The sequence below is a fragment of the Pinus tabuliformis genome, chromosome 8 (assembly GCF_031772625.1).
Source record: "Pinus tabuliformis cultivar Carrire ecotype Pingquan chromosome 8, CPIR1, whole genome shotgun sequence".
Classification (NCBI taxonomy): Eukaryota; Viridiplantae; Streptophyta; class Pinopsida; order Pinales; family Pinaceae; genus Pinus; species Pinus tabuliformis.
Genome location: NC_142294.1, coordinates 1630798415 through 1630815396, shown reverse-complemented (window position 1 = coordinate 1630815396; position 16982 = coordinate 1630798415). Strand labels below are relative to the sequence as shown.

Below are 16982 nucleotides of genomic sequence, written 5' to 3'. Positions count from 1 at the left end.
AAATTAAAACCATGTATAATGCCTTTTAAACTCTCCAATCTTTATGGACATGCATTAACATCACTGTTGGTTTTTGAAATACAAATTAAATTAAAACAATGTATCATGCCTTTTAAACTCCATTCTTTAAAGATTTGACCTACTTTTTAATTTTATTTTTCTTAATTCAAATTCATTTTTTAAATTCATATAAATATGCACAAATTTTATAGATATATTTAATTAAAACAAACATAAATACGCACTTAATTCAAATTTATTTTTTAAAATTCATATAAATTTGCACACCATTTTTATAGATATATTCAATTAAAACAAACATAAAGAAGCCCTAAATATAAACTAAATTGGATGGATACTTTGTCAGTCTTTGAAATTATAACTAAATTTTGATAAAATTTATCCCTGTACGCTGGAAGCCGATGGCTAAACCAGAGCTGTTACATACACCTCCATAAATGCCTCAATTCATTTTCGACACTACACGGAATTGAAAATACATGTACTATTTCTCATTTGGGAATTCTTCCAAATCACTTTCCAGGGCGTTGTTCAGCCATTTACAGGCCTCATCCATCAACGAAGGGCTCAATCTGATCATCAGAACGCAGAATTCATGTTCATTCAGAGCCCCGTCGCCGTCCAAATCCCCTTCCTCCATCATCGCCCGCAGTTCTGAATCCGTCAGGGAATCCAACCCTAGTAGAGCCGAATTCCTCTTCAAGCTCTCCAAAGTTATCAGGGCCAGCCGGGGATCTGCCAGAAGACGGAAACCGTTACAGAGCTCCGCCATGAATTCGCGCTCTCCCAATTTTTCCGCCATAAGTGGCAGGAAATCCTCGAATTCTGCCATTATTTTCAATGCCGAAACCCTAATTGAAACCTCAATTTTGTCAATAATGCAGGCGAAAGGGCTTAAGGCTTGAACTGTGTTGCGAATCTGGGAGGGTTTGTGGTATTGATATAGCCTCCATAGTCCGCGCGCGAAGAAACAGGGCACCCTGACCCGGCCATGAATTGTGCGCCGCAAGAAATAGTGAGGAAATTGCATGTGCGCCGTCCAGAGGATTCAGAGCTGTGAAGGAGCCATCACAGCCTTAACGAAAAAGTAGACGCCCAGGGGACTCGAGATGGTCTTCCATTGAAATTACAAAGGTGGGACTTTCGGTGAATGCGGGGAGCTGTTGGTTGGATCCGCGTTCCGTGAGAAAGACGATCGGAGATCGAATCGCATGAAGGTAAAAATGGATTTATGATGGCAAGTCAAATGATGAGCATGGAAAACGTTGTACAGAACAATGGGAATGAAGTTCAATATGAAAATATTGTAATTTTAATTATAGAAATTTAAGACACATAAGATAAATTTTAAAATCAGTAATGAAAATATTTGTCCGTATTTATCAAAGTTCGTGAATATTTCTCAATCTAAATTAAGTAGTCCAAAGTTTGTGAATATTTCTCAATCTAAATCAAGTAATCCAAATAATCTATAGGGTATGACATCATCGTAACAACATCATACTCATGATATCATATTTATATTATTATTATTGGTATAAAATCTTAAAGAATTTTTTATGCTGAATCAAAATAAAGGATATTTATATTTAAGTAATAATGAGTTTAATGAATTATTTATTTTACTTATTTTATGATGAGTTTAATCATATTTTTTAATGTTGATTTTTTAATGTACAGGGTAATACTCACCATTATTATTTGTTTTCGAACATCAGAGAATTTTTTTAGTCTCCCTTTTAACAAAAACATAAAATTTTTGAAATATTTCAGTGTTAATTTTTATAAGGTAGGCTTAAGCCTTCCTCGATACATCATTTATGAAAGTGATAAAACATGAGGCTCCCCCTCTTACAGACTTAACATTTATTGGCCCAAGTACAATAAGGTATATTAATTCTAATAATTTTTTTCTTTCTTTCATGACAACCTCTTATAAAAGAAACTCTTAGGATTTTAATCTTAGTATTAGTCTTTTACCAATAAGAACTTTTAGGCACTTTTCACTCTTGTGGCCCAAGCGCTTATGGCATAACTCCACTCAGTGTCCTTCTTTTGCAACAACAAATCCATTTGATATCTTTGTTGTTTCCCTCATTGTATACAAGGTTCATGTCTTGAGTCCTTTAGCCATCACCAACAACCCTTTACTAACTTTCCAGCCACCTTTCCCAAAGGTTGTGGAGTAGCTTCATCATCTAATTGCCCCATAGAGATCAAATTCACACACATCTCTGCGACGTGTGTTAATTTTTGACTTGACATGTTCTTTGCTTAGGTGAATTACTTCATTATCCATTAGCCCATTATTAATTCCATTAATCCATTAGAAATCATATTAACTATTATCATATGACGGAGACTGATGAAAAAACATCACATAAATGCAGAAGACAAGTTAAGAGAAGAGGACACCAGAGTTGGAGGATGTCAAGGAAAAACCCCAAGAAGGGGAAAACCCTTTGATCAATTCTTCTTATTATTATATCAAATGTTCACCAAATAGAGAGAGTACAAAAGTCAAAATTGAGCTGCCAAAATAGAATCAAAACAACCCTGTCAAATTTGCAGTCAACAATAGTCAAATTCTGCCCTAACTAGAAAGTCAATGATGGTCAACGCAACAACAAACAATTCTCTATGGTGCTTTGTCAAAGGCAATCAAACTCGACCTTCTGAAGTGGTCAAAGTCATCCCAAAATAGTCATGAAAACAATAGTCAAACTTGGTCAAACTCAGTGGTCAACTCTGCAGTCAGGTCTACAAAGAGTAAACTCTGAAGAATCATCATGGTCCTTCTTCAACTAGAGCGTAGAAATCCTCCCATGAGATTGTCCCAAAATAGTTGCATTATCCTTCATTGCTAGATGACTGCAACCAACGCATTAAATCACCCAATCCATGATGAGTAGGGGTCCTTTGCATCTAGGCATCCATATGCATAAGACTATCCTTCATAAGATCCTATCACAACTCATCAAAGTGCCCAATGACCCAATCAAGATGCCAAAATCAGGGTCGTCATAGTTCCCTCTGCTCATCGTGCTTGCCAAGACATTGGATCTGCCATGCACATCCTTCTTCCAATGCTTTCTTCATGAGACACCTGCAGTAGCCATAGACAAGCACTACCAAGCATAATATGTGATCATAAAAGCATGAGATATGATCTAGGGTTTTCATACACTAATGGAGGATGGAATTCAAAACATCATCCTCATCAATCATACCCTAGAATCCACAAACCCTAAAAAACAAAAGAAAGGGTTTCTTATGAGGGAACATATTAGGGTTAGGGTTTCATATGTGAGCTAGGGTTTCCCATGAACCATCTCTTGGCATTGTTGTCATTGATGGTGAAAGAGCAGCTATGAGAACCAGAATGTTGGCTTATGTTGTTGTATGTTGAGAATGTAGCTTAAAGGCTGATTTATGTTGAATGCTAGATGGCTTGAACTGAAGAAGGCTGAAAGTGATGTGAAGTACAAAGGCTATGTTAATCAATGTGAAAGCTAATCAATGTAGGACATAAAATATTGAGACAAAATCTGAAATACATATATTTCTTTGAATAGAAATTGTAGATAATACAAATCTGATTTGTCTCTTGTGATTATTACTGATTGAGTTGTTAGTCCAACTCTATTATATATTACAAATAATTTTTAGAACTGAAATCAAAGAGACAAGCTTGTGAGAAGTTTTTGGAAGTCCAAGAGACAATGTTTCATTTCATATTCTTGCAAAGAATACAAATAGCCAAGTTGGCTTGCATATAAAATATACAATGTAGAATGGAAAATGATCATTTTTGAAGAAAAAGAATCTGCATAAGAAAGTGGATGAGCATCATGGAAAGAGATGCAAAGTGAAAAGAAGAAGCAACACAACAGTAGACTTGACAACAAAATTGCAAATGAGCTAACCATCATTTGTAACATGATGTTGTGATTAAGAGATTTCTGTCATTTTCTATATTGCAGCTTGAAAAAGTAACATGTTGTAGCATGTTGAGGTAGGAGCCTCTTGTCGGTTGTAGCCTGTAAAAAACTTGTGGGAGTTGGAGCTTCCTTCGAGGTATAAGCTTCTTGTAGGTTGGAGCCTACAAAAATTCTGACGTAATAAGGAGTAGTAGCTTACCTTCACATCACTTTTAGCCCAAAATTCTTGGTTTTCTCCCTTTGGGGGTTTCCACTTATATCTGATGTCTTCTTGTGTTTATTCTTGCTTGTTTTATGTATGTTTTGAATACTTGATAAACAAATCTGCAAATTTATTTATTTGACATCTGCAACAGGATTTAACAATAATTGAGCACAAACATTGACCATTAACTACATAAGAAGAAGAATAAGTTGAGAAAAAATAAAGAATTTTGAATTATTGTTTCACCCCCCTCCCTTCAGTAATTCCCAATCATAAATATTAATTGGTATCAGAGCCAAGTTCCTTCAATAGCAGTCTAACAATTGGAAGGAGGTACAAACTATGCCCCTCTATTATGTGGGAACATAATAGGGTTAGGGTTTCATATGTGAGCTAGGGTTTCCCATGAACTATCTGTTGGCATTGTTGTCATTGATGGCCAAAAGAGCAGATATGAGAATCAGAATGTTGGCTTATGTTGATGTATGTTGAGAACGTAGCTCAAAGGCTAATTTATGTTGAATGCTAGATGGCTTGAACTAAAGAAGGCTGAAAGTGTTGTGAAGTACAAAGGCTATGCTAATTAATGTGAAGGCTAATCAATGTGGGACATAAAATATTGAGACAAAATCTGAAATACATATATTTCTTTGAATATAAAATGTAGATAATACAAATATGATTTGTCTCTTGTAATTATCACTGATTGAGTTGTTAGTCCAACTCTATTTTATATTACAAATACTTTTTAGAACTGAAATCAAAGAGACAAGCTTGTGAGTAGTTTTAATGACTATGATGATTCCATTGATGAATATGGTATTTTGAAGCAACCTAAATGGGATCACCTTCATGAGGTGCACAAAGCCATTAAATTTTGTGAAGTAACATTGGTTAATGTAGATCCCAAAAACGCATCTCTGGTGGGACAGGAAATATGCGGAACATTTCTCATACAAATCATGCATCTTTTTCCATAGCCCTTATGCTATTTTTTCACCCGCTACATTAAAGTAGACCTTCTTCGCTAAGTACTATTGAATTGTAGCAATGGTATTTCTATCCAACAACTTCCAAGCTTCACCTGCTTTTGTTGGGGGTTTCTTTGCCACTTTTCAATTGGAAAATATTAATCTTTGAGAATCAATATATCCTCCATCTATGATTTCCATAGCGAAAAATTGGCCCCATTCAACTTTTGCATATAACTTATTGTATTAGTCTTCATACTGCTAACAAGACCTAACTTAAACCATTAACAATAACAACTTGCGACTGTGAACCAGTAGCAGAAAAATAAAATGAAACAAATTAAATCATAAAGTGGAGACCAAATTTATGTGGAAAACCCATTCGGGAAAACCATGGGGAAAGGGATTAGCGCTTTTATTATAATAACAATAAATCTATTACATTTCACTCGCTTCTCTCTCACACTCTTGTAAAAATAAACTTATACCATGGATTGTTGATACCATGTGTGCGAACAACTCACTTGACTCCTTCAGTGATATCTAGAAGAATGAAGCCAAAATCTTTTATATTTTATTTTACTTGATTTGCTTTGACACCTAAAAAATTGGGGGTAAAGAAGGAGGGCATCTTGTGGAATAATGATAATATTAAAAATATTATTACTTCCAAATTTAAGAAGAAATTGTGGGGCAATAAAGAGTTAGAGGAAAAAGGAAACTAATATATGATAAGGAGGTGATCAACTCCAATCTCAAAACCAAAAATATCTATATGTGTTGTCTAGTTTTAAGAAGAAGTTGGATATTGCTAAGATAATAACTAATTCTCATGAGCTTAATAATGAAATTGGGCATTGGTCAATTCCCAAAATGCCACTGGATGAAAGATTCTATCACCCATGTAATTCTAAGAGGCTTGAAGAAGAAAAGCTCTTTCTCTTAGAATGTCCATCTTATAGTTATAGGCAATCTAATTTTCCAAATGTCACACTACCAACCTTCTTGAGCTTTTAAGCCAACGAAACTATGGTGATCTTGGAATGCTTCTCTCACTTCTTTTTGAGCATAGAAATAAAATGTCAAATAATTTTGATTAATCTCTTACCTTCTTAAGGTCCGGACCATATAAGTAGTGGATGTTAATCATCATCATCATTGTCATAAAAATATAAACCAAATGAAAGTATAAACAAAATGTTTTGTTACTCCCGATAAGGGAGGGGCTATTCCTTTTGTGATATATATAAGGAATTAATGAAAACCCATTTTAAGTTTAAGGATCAAGTTGGCCAAGGTGAAAACATTTTTCAGATTGAAAAAATTTGAGGAAAATTTCATACCTTAAGAAATTTGATCCCTCTATATACACCATAAATCCAAATTAAGAGTGATCTATGCTAATTATTATTATTATTATTTGTTTTGTTCATCATATCTTTTAATATATGTGTTTATGCTTGTTTTAAATTTTTAAATTTTGTAATTTTCATAGCATCCAATATCTTTTTTTTTGTAAAGTTCAACACTTTCATTACTTCATCAAAAATTTACATGGCATAAGATTAACAACTATTAGTCTACCCAAAGGGAGGCCAAACCAATAGCACAAACTCAAGATTTTGAAATAGTGTAAACCTCGTTTAAGATGTCTGATAGACATAAATATATGTAGACAAAAATATCCATACACAACTTCTCAATCTCTGGATCAACATTGTTTTAGACAAACAGGATCTTACTTGCTCTCTAGGCGCATTAATATTGCTAGTCATGCCAGCAGAGGAAACTCTGCCGTGCTTTTCACCAGAACAAGGACGGGGATCAATAACATTAAAATCTTGAGACAATCTTTTGTTGGTGTACAAATCCTGGTTTCTTCTCATGTCCAATTTGCTCCCAAGCCTTTTCACAAAATCAACAGAGAAAGGAACCTCTTCACTCAAAAAATTAGCATTCAAATTCATATGAAAAAATAATTCAATATTCCCAAATTTGAAGGAATGGATCTCTTAAGCTTGTTTTTATCTAGTGCCAAAGCACTCAGAATGTTGAGTCTGGACAAAGATTTAGGTGTATAACTCTCAAATCTCGTAGAAGAAAGGCTTGGATCAGATAATCTGGGCAGAGATCCTAAAAATTATGGTGAAGCAGAGTTCAGGGGACTGGAAGCAACAATTAAGTATTAAATATTTCTCAGAGACTTTGGGGTACTAAGCAAGGGCCCATTAAACTAGTTTGTACTTAGAGCTAAAAGATACAAGTTCTGCAACTTCGCAAGCACTAGGAGAATTCTTCCTGAAGGATTATTGAAGCTCAAATATAATTTCTGCAATAGTAACTAGCCCCCAATAGATGGAGGAAGAGGTACTTGTAACTTATTTTCACTGAGGTTAAGAAGGGAGAGGATTTTGAGGCCTCCAAGATAATCTGGGATCGTTCCTATGAGCTTATTGTAACTAAAGTCCAAGTGTTTCAATTTGTCTAGCTTTCCAAGCTCTGGTGGGATATTTCCATTCAGAACATTTTAAGACAAACTAAGATCTTTTAGTGTAGTCAATCCTGTAAACTCTAGAATACTAGCTTTTCTAGAGATGGAGATAATCTAACAATATTCCAGGCCTTGAGAAGCTTGACATGCAGAAGAGCATCATTGGTCTAGTAGTGGATCATTCCTTTATCAACTGCAAATATGTTGTTGGCTCTCGATTCATTATCACCCATCACCCATTGTGGGTGGGCGGGTCATTTAATGCAAGCTTGTAACATTCAATTCGAAGGAGGTGTGGAATATTCTGATCCCAAGAAAAGTCAAGTTGCATTTTCCCCATATTAAGTCTAAAATTGGCAAGCTTATCAACTGTTTTATTTCCTTCTTGTCAAATGTGACTAAGCATGGGAGTTGTAAAAGAAGACATGAATGAGGCTACTTTCTCAATTCTTGCTGACAATTCCCAACTTTGAGGTGCTTTAGAGAGATTGGTGCAACATTGGATTTTCCTAAAGATGAAAATTATCAGCTAAGAGATTGCCTTCAATGATGAGCTTGTGGTACATGTTATGAATTGCAATCGAGAGTCCCTATAGGGCCCATAGCTCTACTGCATTGTTAGAGGTATGGCTAATTGCACCTGTGTATATGTGGAGAATTTGGCTTGAAGACTCCTCCATAGCTAGCTTGACCATGGTTTCCCTTTGACGCCCCGTCAAAGTTTAGTTTTATGAAATCCTAGGGAGGCAGGTGTAGTTCGAATAGGGGAAATGAATTAAGAAAATAAAAATTCAGTTATACATTGACCAAGAAAGATTCATAACTAACAGGAAAACTGAAACCAAACACACAAATAAACACACAGGATTTACGTGGTAAAACCTTGACAGGGTGTCAAGGAAACATCCACGGGGCAAGGGATTGGAATCTCTATTAATTCAACAATGATTCTCCACGATTACATTTCTCGGGCATTCACTAGTTTTATACAAGCCTCCTTCGTTACATAACTGCTATTTTGGTATAAAACTAACTAGTAGTAACTAATACAATGATCACTGATATTCACATAATTCTTTGTCAAACTTCCAACAAACTCCACCTTGACAACAATTTTCCTAATCCCTTGCCCATGCCCACTCATCATCTTTTCTGCAAGCCAAGAGAAGCTAAACACCATCACAGCTTCTCTACTGTAACTGGATTTGTGAATATGGCTGCACAATTCTCTCGCGTATGGACCTTTTGAAGAACTACTTTTCCGCCATTGATCACATGTCTCGGAAAATGATACCTTACATCAATGTGCTTGGTTCTGTTGTGATAAGCAGGATTTGTAGCCAAGTGAATAGCACTTTGACTGTCACAAAGTACATATACTTTCTCCTGCATCCTTCCAATCTCATCAAGCAAACCCTTTAACCAGATTTGCTTCTTTACTGGCATCTGAAGCAGCTATATATTCTGCTTCGGTAGTGGACAATGCAACTGTTTCTTGAAGCTTTGACATCCAACTAATTGCTCCACCTGCAAGAGTAAAGACATAACCTGTAGTAGATCTTCTTTTGTCCAAATCATCTACATAATCAACATCTACATATCCGCAGACTGATTCTTCACTACCACTAAAGATGATGCAATGGTCACTTGTGCCTCTTAGATATCGAAGCACCCATTTCACCGCTCGCCAATGTTCTTCACTTGGATTTGCCATGAACCTGTTGACAACTCCAACTGCATGTGAAATGTCAGGTCTTGTAGATACCATCGCATACATTAAGTTGCCTACAACATTTGCATATGGTACATGAGACATATACTGCTTTTCTTCATCAGTTCTAGGACTCAAAACTGAAGAAAGATTAAAATGGGAAGCTAGTGGAACATTAACAGGTTTCACATTGTTCATAGAGAACTTTTCAAGTACTTTCTCCACATACTTCTATTGTGATAACCAAAGCTTACCATTTTTCCTGTCTCTGTGTATCTCCATGCCCAAGATATGTTTTGCTGCTCCAAGATCCTTCATATCAAACGTCCTAGAGAGCTGAGCCTTTAACTTGTTGATCTCTTCCATGCTTTTGCTTGCAATAAGCATATTGTCAACATACAAAGCTAAGATAATGAATATGCCATTGAAACTTTTGAAGTATACACAATGATCATACTCACTTCTTATAAAGTTCTGGCTCACCATGAAGGAATCAAACTTCTTGTACCATTGTCTGGGAGACTGCCTCAGACCATACAATGATTTCCTGAGCTTGCAAACTAATATTCTGCTGCGACCTTGTACAAAACCTTCTGGCTATTCCATATATCTCTCTTCATTCAAATCACCATGTAGAAATGTTGTTTTAACATCTAACTGTTCTAACTCAAGATTAAGTAACGCAATTAGTGCCAACAAAGTACGAATAGAAACAAGTTTTACAACTGCAGAAAAAATCTCATGAAAGTCTATACCTTGAACTTGAGAATACCCTTTTGCTACTAGTCTTGCCTTATACCTTTCGATACTTCCATCAAATTTCCGTTTCAGTTTGAAGACCCACTTGCCTCCAACAACACTTCTTCCTTCAGGAAGCTTTACAAGATCCCAAGTATTGTTCTTGGCTAAGGAATCCATTTCCTCTTCCATAGCCGTTTTCCATTTTTCACTATCTGTATCATCCACTGCTTCCTAATAACAAGAAGGTTCCCCATCTTCAGTAATCAAAGCAAAAAATGAAGCAGAATCTTCATACCTTTTGGGAGTTTTTCTTTCCCTTGTAGACCTTCTTAGAGCGACTGGTTGTTGAACTGGTTCAGAAACTTCAACGGCTTCCTTTGTGTCTTCTACACCTTTTTCTCCAGAAGTCTCTCCTTCCTTTTGACTGTCATCGAAAGGTCTAGCCTCCAACTGAACTCGTTGATTTGGCGATACCTGTTCCTGTTCAATTCTTTCAACATTTGATTTTAAAAGAGAAGATTCATCAAATGTTACATCTCTACTAATGACTATCTTCTGCAATGTAGGATCCCACAACCTGTATCCTTTCACTGCATAGTCATACCCAACAAAGACATAACATTTCGATTTTGGATCTAATTTTGAACGCTGATTTTTAGGAATAAGAGAATAAGCATCACAGCCAAATATCCTCAAATGTGAATAATCACAAGACTGACCTGTCCAAACTTCTTCAGGAATTTTACAATTAATTGCTACTGAAGGTGATCTGTTAACTAAATAACAAGTAGTAGATATTGCTTCTGCCCACAACTCCTTTTGCAAGTTAGCATTGTTGATCATGCTTCTGGCTCTTTCCATAAGAGTCTGATTCATACGCTCAGCAACACCATTTTGCTAAGGAGTATAAACAACAGTTTTGTGTCTAATAATTCCCTCATCCTTACAGTATTGTTCAAATTCAATTGAAGTGAACTCACCACCATTGTCAGTTCTTAAACATTTAATAGATTTGCCTGTTCTTTTCTCTACCATTGCTTTAAATTGTTTAAAGACATTGAATACATCAGCTTTCTTTTTTAGCATAAAGACCCAAACTTTATGGGAGAAATCATCAATAAAAGTTAAAAAAATATAGAGCACCCCCATATGACACAACAGGGGATGGTCCCCACAGATCAGAATGAATATAGTCTAAAATACCTTCACTATTATGATTTCCAACTTTAAATCTCTGTTTACATTGTTTTCCATACACACAATGTTTACAGAAATCTAACTTCAAAGGTTTCAAATCGGGAAGAGATTTATGTTTCATCAGTGTCTGAAGACCTTTCTTGCTCATAGGACCTAATCATTGATGCCATAGACGAGTATCTACTTCTTCCTTTTCTGACACAACCGCTGCTTCATTGACCTGAGTACTTCCTTTTAACCTGTAAAGATTTCCGACCTTTTCTGCTTTCATAACCACTAGGGCTCCTTTAAAGACTTTCAAGACACCATCCTGACCTGTAAACTTATAACCATCTGAATCCAACACTCCCAAAGAAATCAATTTTTTCTTCAAATCAGGTACATGTCTAACACTAGTTAATGTTCTAACTGTGTTATCATACATCTTAATCTTGATATTCCCCATCCCAACAGTCTGACATGACACATTATTACCCATAAACACAAAACTACCATTTACATTTTCATACAAAGTAAACCAATTTCTATGTGGACACATGTGATGAGAAGCACCAGAGTCTAACAGCCAGCTTTCTAAACCTTGAGAGACATTACATTCAGGTGAAGTTTCATCTATCATACATAATTCTTCAGTAGATAAAACTTCGTCTATCATACCTGAATCGACCTGATTCGCTTCCTTCTTCGGGTTATCGGATTCTTTTCGTTTCCAATAGTCTTTCTTCAAGTGTCCAATTTTATTGCAGTGCCAACATTTTGCCTTACACTTCTTTCCCTTCAATTTAGATCTGGAAGACCCCCTTGGTTTTTCTCCTCTTTCCTTTGAGCGTCCTCTAGCTACCATGGCTTCTGATGCAACTGTTTCAGTACTGGATTTCCTTCGTACTTCTTTAGATAAGAGAGCTCCCACGACTGATTCAAACTTCAAAGAATCAGCAGTGCTCAAGCTGATTGAAGTTATGAAGTGATCCCATGATTCGGGCAGAGAACACAACAAGGTTATGGCTTTATCTTCTTCCTGAATTTTAACTTCCATATCTGTTAATTGGCATATAAGTGTATTAAAAACATTTAAATGTTCTGCAACTTTTGAACCTTCTTTTATTCGAAGACTGTACAACTGTCTCTTCAAATAAATTCTATTGGTTAATGACCTTTTCATATAGAGTTTTTCTAGTTTTTCCCACAATCCTGAAGCTGTACTCTCTTCAACAATGATGAAGAGAACCTCATCCGGCAGGCATAACCTGATGGTATTGAGAGCTCGAGCCTCCAAGTCCTACTAGTCTGAATCAGTCATGGTTGCAGGTTTTTTAGTTGCCCCATCCAATGCCTTGTGCAACCCTTGTTGCACAAGCACATCCCTAATCTTCAGTTTCCAAAGAGCAAAATTGCTCTTTCCGGTGAATTTCTCCACTTCGAATTTTGCATTCGACATTTTGGCCATTTTTCTAGGGTTTCAATCTTTAGTCTTTCAACTAGAGTTTTGTTTCCTTTTTTTCAAAAAACTTTAATTACCCTCTTTTTGAAAAAAAAAAAACCCCTCTTCAACAGATTTTTCCAAGCAACTCTTCAACAAATTTCCTTCAAAATTAATGAAATTAAAAAAAAAAAAACTTTATTTTATTTCCTTCAATTTAAACAAATTCACCCTCCAAATTCAAATTTTTGGAAAAAAAAATTCTGGAGAAATTGCTCTCACAAATTTAGCAAAAATTACCCGGATCCATATCTGCTGACCGAATTCCTTTGGCAACAAGCAAGCCAGGCCTCTGGCAGCACCACTCAGGCTCCTTCACCGTAGCACTGTTTCCCTCCAGCACACAGAGATCAAGGCTATGCACTCGCAGCACCTCTGGCAGCACGTAGGCTCCTTCACCGCAACTCTATGCACCCAGAGACTGCTCCACGCATATGCAGAGACCACACTGGCAGCGTGGTCAACGACAGAGGGTTCTCACGCAGGAACGCAAAGAGTTCGGTCTTCACGTAGATGGCAGTGGCTCTGGTCTTCACGCAGACAGGTCACTCCTGAACGCGCAGCCCACACAGCTCTATAGAGGCTTCACGCAGAATGGACAGCCGACATCATGCACACCCTCTTCACGCGGCTCTTCAGGAAAAAAAATGGCAAAGGGCTCCACACAGACTGGGTAAACCAACAAATAGACTGGCAACGTAGGGCTCCTCCTCAACCGTAAATTAGCAAATGGACCGAATCAACAACGGACCAAACCAGCAACGGCATGCAGTGTTGCGTCTCTGGCTTCCTCTTACCAGCGTGCAGAGAATACACGCGCTCCTCCCAGCACGCAGCAACTCATGGCTTAACACGCAGCACGTCCTCCTCTTCTCACGCAAAGATGGACAATATTGGCAGCACTTCACACAATCGAATGGTAGAATTCACAGAGACGTTTTCCTTTTCGGCTCTAGCAGATTCAGACAAATCAGACAAAGCATTCTTTCTTTCCAGCTCTCACCGACACTTCGACTGGCGGCTTTAAATCAACAACTACTTCATACGAGCTATCTCTTTCAATCAGACTTTCGCTGTGGTACAAATTGTAGTTCGAATAGGGGAAATGAATAAAGAAAATAAACATTCAGTTATACATTGACCAAGAAAGATTCATAACTAACTGGAAAACTGAAACCAAACACACAAATAAACACACAGGATTTACGTGGTAAAACCTTGACAGGGTGTCAAGGAAACATCCACGGGGCAAGGGATTGGAATCTCTATTAATTCAACAATGATTCTCCATGATTACATTTCTCGGGCATTCACTAGTTTTATACAAGCCTCCTCTGTTACATAACTGCTATTTCGGTATAAAACTAACTAGTAGTAACTAATACAATGATTACTCATATTTACATAATTCATTGTCAAACTTCCAACAGCAGGGACTAGATCGTTGGGAGGGAGGTGTAGGGAGTGTTGCTACTAACAACAGGAGGGGAGGTGTTTGGAAGGAAACCCAAAGTTGCAAGAATTGGTTTTTCCTAATTGCTGCAGTGCCAGTGTTGTGTGGACCAAGGGATGATGCAAATACTTTCATTTAGCTTGTTGAGGATGGCTTGCAATAAAATATCAGGTGGGGAGGTTGCACCCTTGAATAGCTGCTTATTGTGCTTCTTCCATACTTCCCATAGGAGGAAGCTATGTATGATCTCCTAAGATGTGTTGATGATTGGATTTTGAAAGGGGGTAGTTCTCTAGTTTTTAAGAGAAGAAGTGACATTGGCTATGACTATGCCTATTTGGCGAAATACTACAGCAAGACAGTCCCAAATTTTGAAGGAAAAAGCACAACTATCAAGGATATGAGTACTGTCCTTAGGGTTGGAATAGCAAAGGTGACAGATAGAGGGACCCTGAAACCCCCGCTTTTGTAGTTTGTCCTAGGTCAAGGTTTTTTTTATGTAAGAGGAGCCATAGAAAGAATGTAACCTTTGACCAGTGCTTGAGTTTCCATAGTTTGGAGTAGATGTTGCGATCTTCAATGCATTGGCTTCAGGTGATAAGATAACATGCTTCATGAAGAGTGAAGTTGCCCGAGAGGTGGTACCCCATCTTAGAATATCTTTTCCCTCCTGATTTTCATTTTTTCTTTTGGCTAGTTCATTGGAGAAGTGAGTTACTTTCTACTAGGAAAAGGAGTTAAGCCATTGAGAGCAGTTGTGCCATTCTCGCCAATGAGAGTCAGAGTGGTGTAAATCCCAATAATGAGCAACATGGATGTAACCTTGCGACATGAAGTTATCTTTTACCTGCTGAAGGTGCTGATTGGCAGAGAGGTGTGGCCACTGATTATAGGATTCCTCCTAGAAAAGCACAATGTTTCCATTGTGAATTTCCCAAAAACTTTGATCTTGCAATAGTTGTTTACTACGCCACGCAACATTCCAAATATGAGATCCTACAATGTTTCCGTCCATTTGAATGAGTTGCAATGCAAGAGTGGGGGGAGCATATTTTTCTTCCACATTTGACTCCATTGGACATTTGGGAATTTGAGCCATCTCCACCAAGTTTTAGCATTCAAATTTTAGCTTAAGGTATTGGGGTCCTGAATTCCGAGGCCACCTTTTGGTTTTGGCTGACATAGTTTGTCCCAGGGAATCAGAGCCCATTTCCATTCCCTTTTGGCACCACCCCAAAGAAAGGTGCGTTGAATATTTTTGAGCTTATTAATGATTGTTTTTGGAGCTGTCATGGTTGAAAGAAGGTAAGTTAGGATGGATTGCAGAACAAATTTAAGCAAGGTAAGGCAGCCAGGAATGTTGAGAGCTAAGAAGGTCCAACTAGAGAGCTTTGATTCAAATTTTAGAAGGAGATTTTCCCAAAAGAGGGAGTTCCCACAAGAAATGTGTCGTTAATGAATTGTTGATGCATAGAACATTGCAAAGGTGCACCAGGGGAAAACTTTGAAGTTGTCCTTGAGATAGAGCATGCTTAATACTTCATCCTAGGCCTTTTGCCATGAGAAGAAAGATATAGGGGGAGATGGGTTAACTTGTATAATACCATGCGTGGGCACGAAGGTGGGGTAGGGAGATTTGAAAGTGGGGCAGGGAGATCTAGGGAGATTTGAAGGTTGGGCAGGGAGATCTATTGATGAGAATAGATAAAATAAGATAAGATAATTATATTTATTTCTAATTAATGACCACAAAGTAGATTAAAAAGATCGTTGAGTACAATGATGTCCATAAAATGCAGGAGAACCAAATAGTCTCCTATAAAAAAATACAATGCATGAATATAAAAAGTACAATAGAAAAGAAAGCTTTAGACAGGATAGCCATTATCCAATGAATCCATTTTTGGTGAAATCCAAAAATTAACATGAAAAATGAATTGCCACCTGAAGTTATCGAAAGATTTGGACATATCCAATTTAATGAGCATGCATGGGCGCTTGAGGGAGTAAAGAGAATGAATGTGTTCATGGGAAAGGATAATGCTATCCAGAATTTGGAGGCTTTCCAAATAATTGGTTTGTTAAGGGGAAACAAGGAAGGGAAAGATGGGCTTCAGTCAGTTAGAAATGACTTTGAAAATGATTTTATAGATGACATTGCAAAAAGTAATGGGGGCACAAGTGAGAGGGTGAAACAAATTTGGAGAATTTAGGAATGAGGGCAATCAACATAGCATCCAGCGCAGAAAGGATGGAGGCCGAGCAACGAGAATCCTCAACCACCTGCGAAATATCATGCCCCAAGGTTTTCCAGCAGGCTTGGTAGAAATATGTTGTGAATCCATAAGGCCGCATTTCCATGACAACAGTTTCAACTTCTTGAAAAGTAATTGCTTGTAAAAGAAGAGCATTTTGTTATTTTGAAACCAATTTGGGAATACTTCTAGTGATCTCTTGTATAAAAGGTCTTCGATCAGGGGTAGATTCTGAGAAAATATTCTGGAAGTAGTCTATGATCTCAGTCATCATATCCTCATGGTTCTCCAGTTTTTGATTGAGTGAAAGCTGTTCCAAATATGATTTTTTTAGTTGAAAAAAATACAACAAATTTGTGAGATTATAACCAAATTTATAAACCAAATTTAAACGCCCTAAATATAAACCAAATTTAAATACGCTTGTCAGTTTGTGAGATTATAACCAAATTTGATAAAATTTATCCCTGTAGGCTGGAAGCCGATGGCTAAACCAGATCTGTTACAGACACCTCA

At 37.1% G+C, this 16982-nt stretch overlaps 1 pseudogene; it reads right to left on the bottom strand.

Moving 5' to 3' along the window:
• Nucleotides 1-281: 281 nt before the first annotated feature.
• On the bottom strand, nt 282-1291 carry LOC149242373 (calcium-binding protein KIC pseudogene; annotated as a pseudogene).
• Nucleotides 1292-16982: the final 15691 nt, after the last annotated feature.